We start from the raw sequence: 8,460 nt of genomic DNA, 5'->3' as shown, positions 1-8,460 counted from the left end.
GAGGACCATAGAGCAATTCAGGAGGATTCAAACTCCAACAAGCATTCAGTTAGCATCATTGAGTCTCAGGGAAGCTATTGAGATCATTCATTCAAGCCCAGGTGCTCTCAATCATCCTCACGACCTCCATTTTCAGAGGTAAGTTCCTGAACCTCACTTCTCTAATTTAAGTACTCTTTGTGAAATAGCTCGATTCTATCTTGTTCAGCATCATCAGAGGATTGAAAACCCTCTATCATCATCCATTTATCTTGCAGTATAGTCATTTAATTTGATTTTGAAATTTTAGGGTTCTTCACGATTTCTGGTAAATTAGTTAGATGTAGTTAATATTAATTCATGTTAGTTACATATTTAGAATCGTGAGTGAATTTAGAGCAAGTTTCATGTTTACATCATTGCAAATGGTTGAGAGTTGAGAGAGTTCAGAAATTTGAATTAATGGAGCTTGAGGTTGAAGACGAAGATGGAGGGTGGCGCCATTTTTCAAATCTCTGAGCAAAGTTTGTTTTATTTTTAATGATAGGCATTCCCTTAACGACTGAACAAACTTGCCCTAGTGGCCTCCCATACGCCCTTAGTATCATCATGCCTCAAGTCTGGGGTTCGAATCCCCCTCGCCCCAGACTTTTTGATTCTTTTATTTTTCAAGGATTTGCAACTTGTTTTGAAACATAACCAAATGAAGGCAAGTCACCATCACCACACGCGCGTTGGCTCAGTGGTGTTTGTTTTGAGTGTGTGGCCTAGAGGGCGTGGGTTCAAACCCTCCAAGGGCCAAAACTATTTTTTTACACACAATTTCTTTCATTTTTTCACAAAACTTCACATATTTATTTAACCTATCAAATTAATTTATTTTCACTTCATTTTTCACACACTTATCATTTAATATACCTATTTTGTGAATGAATAAAAAAATCATAAAAATATTATTTATTTCATATATTTTTATTAGGTTTAAAATAGTATGTTTTAAGTGTTTTCTTAAATACTTTAAATACATATATTCACTTTGTTTCAATCTAATCATTTTGTAAAAAAAGTTTATGATAAAACCCTAATTGTTTAGGTCTTAATTAAGTAAAAATCTTTATTTTTACTTTGATTAAGTTGACTTTTGTCAATATTCAAAACTGTTTTCAATCTCTAATAAATCGGATGATTAAGGTTTTCAAACAACAAAACCTTGCATCATTCCAAATCATTTTTCAAATTGCTTTTACACCAGTACTGTAAAGTACTGGGCCTCTAATAGAGTGTAAGTCCCAAAAACCTTCTCTTCTTAGCTTGTTTTCAAAACTGTATTTTCAAAATCCCGGTGAAACTCTTCAGATACCTATGTGACCTTTGTCCATCGTCACTTCTTCTGTTTTCAAAAACCATTAACTGTTTATCATATATATATTCAACTGTTATCAACAAAACAACAAAAATACTGTTGAGGCTCTGTACATACTTCTTCAATGGCCTCCACTCCATCCAGGTTAGGCTTTACAAGCTTTCAATTTACAGTCTTTATTTAAATTACTGTCAAATATAAACTGTACATATATTTGTTTAGAACTACGTTTGAGTATAAACCTTAGGACAGTTAAACTATATATATATATTATAGGAATATGACCTAGGATTGAGAATGTCTTCCCGGTGAAGGCTCTTTCCTAATTAGAGATCTGTAGTTCAAACCCCCAAGATGAATTATTCCCGGTGAAACATCTTGGCAAAAACCTTAGAATCCAAATAATAGGACACATCCACCCAAAGAGGAATTATTCCCGGTGAAACCTCTTACCCATTTGCTTAGAGCCAAAATAAGTTCAAATCCACATAGCTTTCTCTTGTGCTATAACAAGGACCCTCGATTAGCCTCCTCTTGGGCTTTGTACAAGGACCCACAGGCTTCTTAAAAGCATTTCCAGCTTCCTCTTGAGCTTGTATACAAGGACCCATCAGGTTTCTTATAAACATAGGAACAGGTCTTTAGTTACCTTTTAGCCTACCCTGGTGAGTTTCTTCCAATTTAAACCAGACTTTAAACAAGCTAAGTTTGTCTCAATTTTGCATTGAGTACACCTTTTGGAATGAGAGACATAGACAGTCTCTGTCACCCTTATCTTCATCAATCTTCCTTAGCAGAGTCTAGGATCCATGTTTGATCATCCTCAGCATTGAGTCAGCCTTCATCTTGGGCTTTAAACAAGAAGTCTCCACTAGATAATCTTTCTGCCATTCATTTTCAATAAAACCCCTGGAAAGGGTTAGCCTCCAACATCTGTCTAAAATGTCAAACCCCTGGAAAGGGTTAGCCTCCAACATCTGTCTAAAATGTCAAACCCCTGGAAAGGGTTAGCCTCCAACATCTGTCTAAAATGTCAAACCCCTGGAAAGGGTTAGCCTCCAACATCTGTCTAAAATGTCAAACCCCTGGAAAGGGTTAGCCTCCAACATCTGTCTAAAATAAAATCCCTGGAAAGGGTTAGCTTCCACACATTCCTTCATTTTCAATAAAACCCCTGGAAAGGGTTAGCCTCCAAAGTCAATTAATAAAAAGTCAAAAAAATAAAGATTCATTTCTCTTAGGAGATAATTTCCCCAAAAGAGTCAAAACCCCTGGAAAGGGTCAGCCTCCAAAAACATGATAAAAGTCAGTCTTTTAATAGACAAATTCACCAGCTGAGTCAAAATCCCTGGAAAGGGTTAGCTTCCAAAGAAAAATAGTCTTTTTAATCTCCAGTAGAGTTAAAACCAACAAAAACAGTAGCCACAACCTTGGGCTTCATACAAGGCACCAAACAATAAAACTCCCTTGTCAAGAGTCAGCCTCAACCTTGGGCATTGTACAAGGCAGATAATAGAGTCTCCCCAGTGAGTTCTTCATCATTCAATAGCCACAACCTTGGGCTTTGTACAAGGCAGATAAACCATACTTTCATGTGTCAAAGATTCCTAACACTTAGGATCTTTCCCCATATAGTCATCCATACTCAATTCATTTATTTAAGAGTCCGCCACAACCTTGGGCTTTGTACAAGGCAGAAAATAATGTTTTTCATAGCTAGAGTCAGCCACAACCTTGGGCTTTGTACAAGGCACATAAATAGAGTCAGCCTCAATTCTGGGCTTTGTACAGAACACTAAAATACCCTGTAATTAATCCTCAATGGAGTCATCTCCCAGAGTCAATAATATTAATTAATCAATCAAAAAGCCTCAAGCTTGGGCCTCATACACGATCACAATGACACAGAGAAGGTTCCTGTAGAGTACTACAGATATGTAGGGTGTTTAAACACTTCCCTATGTATAACCGACCTCCCGGACTCCAGAATTTCTAGTCTAGGTGAAATCCCCACACTTAGCAAACTCCTAGGGTTTAGTTGAGATCTTTTTTCCCCTTTCCTACTCGTAGGACAATAAGAAAGTTCGTGTGATATCGTAGGAAGAACTGAAATAAAATTCATCCCGCCACGGGCGCATTCTCCTTCCAAATTTCGCGTGAAGGGTCTAGCGTGCCGTCCTCCCAAGTGAAACGGGGAGGTAAAAGAAAACGACACCACAGGCCTAAGCGAGCACACTTGTAAATAATTTCTTCTTTTCCCCGTGTTTCTTTTGCATTCATTCACATTTAGGTTTTAGACATAGATACACCCTTTAGATAGAAACAAATATAGGTGGATACCATCGAGTACGATGGGCGTGAGGGGTGCTAGCACCTTCCCCTTGCGTAACCGACTCCCGTGCCTAGATTCTCTGGTCGAAAGACCTTGTTCTTATTCTGAGTTAGGTTTCTGATATTCCTTTCCCGCGATGGGATGAATATATTAGTGGCGACTCTGATTCCATTTTTCGCGGTAGCGACACCTACCCCCCGAACTCAAAATCTCTTTAAAGGGTCTTTTCCTGTTCTTTTAGCCTTTCTATATATTGGATAAAATAAAAGTCGATGGCGACTCTTGCTTACCGCGACATTTCAATAAAGTTAGTTCACCGTATTACAGTGTGTTACTTATGTTTCAAGCTATTGTTCTTAATCAAAGCTTTTAAGCAAGATCAAGTATTTGTTGATTATGGAAGTCTTAATCGTGTATTGTTCGTAATTGAAGATTGTGGTAAAGAGCCGTCAATATCATTAACTAGGGTAGTTATTGTGAGACATCACAACGGTGATTGGAAGTGAGAGGGGTTTCTCTTATCTAGGAAGTTCTTACGTAGAAGTTGCATTGGGTAGGGATTAAGTCAGAAGTTGTAAATCGGAGGTTATTTAGCTTTGAATTGATACTGCTAACAGTGAATTTCCTTCCTGGCTTGGTAGTCACCAGAGTAGGTGTTGTTGTAGACCGAACTGGGTTAACAATCCGGTGTGTTCAATTACTTTCCAACAATGTTTTTCATTCATGGATATCTGTCTGTTGTATGATGTATCGGATCAGATGTCCAAACAAGTCATAGGACATCTGGAATTTAAAGACCAGAATTTTAGATATTATAGCAAAAGTACCACTACAAAGGGGTGCTATATATAATTGAGGTACATCACCACCTCCACCTCCTGCAAGGGACCAACATAGCCACCTCCAATTGATTATTGTTCTTGCAGATAACCTCGCAGGTTTGGTAAACCCGGATGGTGAGGTTTCTATTGGATTACTAGGATAGCAGACATAGCCAGTGGGTGGCATATGTAGACATATTATATTTTGTGACACACACTTGTTGGTGTAAGCCATAGAGGCCAATACTTTTGGTATTTATATTGAATTATTTACTAATAATAAAAGGAATTTCTTTATTATTTTTTTTCCAAAATAATAAAGTCGCTAGAATAGCTAGTCCATTTAATAAAATGTTAAGTGTGACATAATCATGAGACCTCATTAAAATTTTTTGCATTATTAGAATGAATTTTTTTATTAAAATAAATTATTGAATAAAAGGAAAAAAATTAAAAAAGGACGGTGACATAAAATCTTATCAAGAGGCTAGTAAAAATAAAAATTTAACATGTTTAATTTATTCTTCAAAAAACTTCCAAAAGAACAACTAAAAAGTAAATTTCATCAAGTGTGATAATCAACAAAAAAAATTGGTATTGACAAATCTTTCTGCACAGAAATTTTCATATATGAAAATGTGAGATATCTCGAATATAAAGAAGTTCTATGCATCATTAACTGGGTGGAGAATTCTATAATGGAAAAATCTTGAGGATTACAAGACAGTGCACAATAATAATCCTGTATGGATTTATGTTGCTAGAAGGGAATGGTAGTTTCCTAGAAAGTGGCTGCCTGCTTCCGTCCATCTAAAATAATATATTGACAAAATATTACTAATAAGCAAAGCACAAAATAGATCTTAGAAAAAGAAAGAAATACAATTATTTCATTCTAACATGGGCATATAAGGGTTGTCGAGGTCATCACCAAAAGATCCATCTTTGCTAACCCTTCATGCTTCGCCACTTGGAGTTTGTCACTCTGCCCCTTCTTCCATTCCTCCATTTGATCTTTCCAAGCCACGCATCCAAATCCATACACATCAGTATCTTTCTCGGGAACCAATTGTCTTGGTTGCACTATGACAAAAGATGGACAATTGTGAGTTAATATATAAAGATAAAATCAAACCATACTAAAATACAATCTAAACAAATTATACAAGACTCACATGGAATAAATGGATCTGTATAAGGCATAAGATGGGCTCGGTTTCTAAGATATGGTGGACAATTAGTGATACATTTTAAGAACTATGCTCCTACAAGAAAAAGTGTAGTTTCATAAATAAACTCACAAATATTATAGTTTTCCTACATACAATCGGTACTGCGTATATGACACAATAATATATAGATTAAAATCACCTTCATCATGATTGTTTTCTGCATAAATGGACATTCTCAGCTTTTATCCATAATTTGATACCCAGTCCATGATAGTATGTCCTCCATATTATTGTTTCTAAAAACATGTATTTGATTTTAAAATTTGAATCAAGTGGAATTTTAATTGACCATGTCCCTGTTTAATTGTAAGTAAACACATTTAGTCCCTTATATAATGTGATGTAGATGAAAATGGTTGGTAGACAATTCAACATGAGCGAAACAAACGTACTAAAATGAAATATGTGTCATGTCATAACAAATAATGAATTATGAATAAAATGATCATAATAAGTAGGGAAAGTAAATTAAAATAGGATTGATGAAGAGTAAGAGAAATCGCAGTTACCCCTTAAAAGTAGAACTTTGATCCAACTGTTACAAGTTCACTTAAACCTATAAAATCATAAACACAAAAAATTAATAGGGAAAAAATTAGAAAGCACTTGAGAGAAATAATAAACTCAATCAATTAACCATGAAGTGGATAAATAACTTGGAGGATATAAACCTTGGAGGATAATTAGATATCAACCTTTCAAGTCTAGGAAAATACCTATTTTGTTGTTCAACAAATTCGTACTCCGCCATCCTAACCATATATCAAAATCATATATATTATGTATAGTGGAGCCAAACATACAGTAGAGTTAACATACATATTAATAGCAATATTTGCAACAAAGTCCATAACAACACCACAAATGTGATTTCCCAGTTCAAGATGGTTCAAGCTGGAAACCATAGAGAGAATCACAAGAAAAGTCCTTTCATATCTTAAAGTTCATTCATGTGTGTTCATTTATACCTTAACAACTAATATTCAACTAAACTAATGATACATTGGCATGCCTTCATCATTAATTGCCTCGTAAGGATCTGCATGACCAAAAGATTGAAAATTTAATTACCACACAACCATGAGTCTGGGATAAATAAGACTTGTAAAACTCAAAAAGAAATAGAACTCAAAGAATTCTCATTGTTCACTTTTGATCTCTATACTGCCAAAAAGGAAATTCAATAATATCTACCCGATAACGATAACCCAACATCTCTCCCTTGCGACTGTTCAATAATTTTATGTTATATTCTGAATGTTCAATCATTTTACAGTAGTAAATTAAATCAAGCTCTACCAGTAAACTATTGAAACTATTTAAAACAAACTTTTCAAGATAAAATATCATGGAAGGGTGTCATCTGCTGCTTCCAGATCAGTAGTAATGCTTTACAGCAAGTGGGTAGCCAATCTTTTTATAATGTTCAACAGCATGGTTGATTCCACCACTTCTATTCCAATTTTGCAGTAGTTGCTAGCTCATACACTGCAATTAACACCAACTTCAAATCAGGAAGAATACTAAAAAAGTAGATTAAACTGGCCATCAACCAAAAACATGTCATTAAAAACAAACCAATGCCAATGGTACAACTTAAATATTAAGTGGTTTGTGTGTTCCGGATCATCTCTGGCTTGTGTGTTCCCAATATTATGATTGTAGGAAATTTTTCATATTTTGAAAACAGTGAATTCAAATCCTTAACTAACAAATTTGAAAGAAAAAAATCGTAAGAACCATAGCCTATATATCTTATACACATGAGTCAGTATCTAATGATACGCACGAGTCAATAAACATGGGTAAAACAACTCTCAATATGTAACATTTTAAAAGGACAGATTACATCAACCAAAAAACCCGTGATTTGAATGTCACTAGCATAAAACTGTCTTTTTTGATGTCGTCACCGGATTTGGGCATAAAACATCGTTCCAGTCCAGGATACCACCACTATCAGCTCACTGAATCTATTGAAGCATAAAAAGCATAACAAAAACCAGAACCAAAGTAATCTAAAACAACAATAAACATAAATCATACCTCATATGAAAAGGGAAGAAACTGGATCTGGAAGAAGGAAATGAACATGAACATCTTCACACCACTACACACTAAAAAATAGGATTAGAAAAAATAAAAGAGTAAGCAATATATTCACACCAAAAAGATGAACAAAACTAAAAAAATGAACATGAAGCATTAAGTGATAGAAAACTTCTCAATACAAAATAGTCAATAAAAACCGTAAATGTGAGGAAGAAATGAGCTTATGATGATGAAAACATGAGCTTCTAATTGTTACCTTGTTTTCGGTGCATCCAAGCCTCTTCTTTTTATGTTGTGCTCATCACTCATAAGCAACAATGATGAATTTTTATTCCTATACCTAGGGTTTGAAAGGAAAAGAATAGAGGGATGACGAAAAAAAGAGGGAGGAAGAGGAAAGAAGTGAGGAAGAACAGAGAGAGCCGGAAGAAGAGAAAGAGAGAGAGTAAGAGGGAGAAAGATGGTAGACAAGAATGAGAGAAAAGATGAGGGAAAGTGGGAAGACGAGGGTGAGAGGGAAAAAGAGCATTGAAAAGGTGTGTCAAGTTGTCTACCGGGTAATGCATTATTTTATAAAATAGAAAAACACAATGGTTAGTGCAGTATTAGGAAATAACCAAAAAGAAAAATAAAAAAAGGTGCCACTTGGAAGAACGGTGAAATTTGATTGGTGTAAATAAA

At 35.2% G+C, this 8,460-nt stretch overlaps 1 long non-coding RNA gene across 1 annotated transcript; it reads right to left on the bottom strand.

Moving 5' to 3' along the window:
• Positions 1–6,934: 6,934 nt before the first annotated feature.
• Positions 6,935–8,218, bottom strand: LOC131618558 (uncharacterized). The gene is made up of 3 exons (XR_009288894.1): positions 8,036–8,218; positions 7,774–7,844; positions 6,935–7,215 (listed from the first exon to the last, which is right to left on the bottom strand). It is a non-coding gene; the product is annotated as an uncharacterized LOC131618558 (long non-coding RNA).
• Between the last annotated feature and the right edge of the window lie 242 nt (positions 8,219–8,460).

The sequence above is a fragment of the Vicia villosa genome, linkage group LG7 (genome assembly GCF_029867415.1).
Source record: "Vicia villosa cultivar HV-30 ecotype Madison, WI linkage group LG7, Vvil1.0, whole genome shotgun sequence".
Lineage (NCBI taxonomy): Eukaryota > Viridiplantae > Streptophyta > Magnoliopsida > Fabales > Fabaceae > Vicia > Vicia villosa.
This window is presented reverse-complemented; position numbering and strand designations above follow the sequence as displayed.